At 30.1% G+C, this 1,482-nt stretch overlaps 1 pseudogene; it reads right to left on the bottom strand.

The window, feature by feature from the left end:
* Window positions 1-559: 559 nt before the first annotated feature.
* On the bottom strand, window positions 560-678 carry LOC120591249 (uncharacterized; annotated as a pseudogene).
* Between the last annotated feature and the right edge of the window lie 804 nt (window positions 679-1,482).

Genomic DNA, 1,482 nt, shown 5'->3' on the forward strand with positions numbered 1-1,482 from the left:
ACTCCAGGACACAGTATTACTAAGCTTTCTTAAACTATATAACAAAGAACCCATTTCCTATCATTTCCAGTAGAATTTCTCTCACTTTCTTCAGAGCCCTCACTAGCAGCACTTTAGCAAATATATTTCTTTTTATAGTCTATTCAGGGCAATCTAGGCTTGTAATATTATACTTCTCAAAACTCTCTCACCTTATTCCCACTAACTCATTCTAAAGCCACTTCTATATTTTTAGGTATTTGTTACAGCAGCAGTCTTATCATTTTAATATAGTTAGATATCTCACATGTAGGCTTACTTGCTGAAGAGCAAGCATTCCATTGAGAATTTCTCAACGAAAAGATTAGCAAAGAATATGTGGCATCTTAAATCTACTACTATGATTATAAAATATATATATATATATATATTATAGTTGTATGGACATTGATTAGGCTGCCTAAGAGAAACTAATTTTTTTTTTTTTTTAGGCGAGGCATCCCTTGGTTGACCTCACAGATTGCAAGGACCTTGTCAGTTTATAATCTCTTATTATTATTATTATTTTTTAAATTTCTTTTGCCTACAGCACCTGGTTTTCCTAGGTGGTCTCCCAACCAAGTACTAACCAGGCCCAACCCTGCTTAGCTTCTGAGATCAGATGGGATCGGGCTTGTTCAGGGTAGCATGGACGTAGACAGTAAGAGAAATTAATTTCAAATAAATTTTTAAATCATTTTTGTCAATATATTTGAAGTAAGGTTGACATTTTAAAATATCCATTTATTAAAATATGCTGAAATTTGGAACAAATTTGGAAATTAGTTAATAAATTATTTGTTATGAATTGCAGTTAATATAATTTAAAACATAAAAAAAGCTGTGACTTAGACTTGTGCGTAACTAATTTAGATTAGATTTTCCTAAATTATTTAAAGTTAGTGAATATCATTTTATTGTTCATGTAGTTTTGCTCTTTCTCATTTTATTGAAATTTAGGACAAGATCTCAAAAAAAATCTTTAAAACTCAAGTTATTTATTTAGAATTTGTATTCAAAGAGAGTGAACTACATAAAAGCAATAATAATTTAAGAAACTCACAGAGATGATGGAAGAAAGTAGAATAAATGATATCCAAAGGAAAACATGGAGAAATATGGTATTAATTAATCTCTTCTGCTTTCAGTAGGAAGGAACTAAAAGATCTGATTTTTGTTCAAGTGACAGTTTAACAGCATTTCATTTTCCAGGAAAAAAGAAATGAGTTCAGGAAACGATGCCTGAAATCAAGCATTTGTAAAAGTTCAATGGGAGCCTAATTTAAAAACACAAAAGATAAAATCATTGATACTCTCTAGTAGTGGTTCTTGATAAAGTTATTTTTATTCTTGGAGATTTAAAAACTTTGAAACAGTGTTTCTGAAAGTGGCATCGGGTAAAAATCAGGTTTGCTCTTTCTTGTCAAATTGCAATTTAGTATAAGATGTCATGACTATAAATAA

This window comes from Pteropus medius, unplaced genomic scaffold (genome assembly GCF_902729225.1).
Source record: "Pteropus medius unplaced genomic scaffold, Ma_sr-lr_union100, whole genome shotgun sequence".
NCBI lineage: Eukaryota > Metazoa > Chordata > Mammalia > Chiroptera > Pteropodidae > Pteropus > Pteropus medius.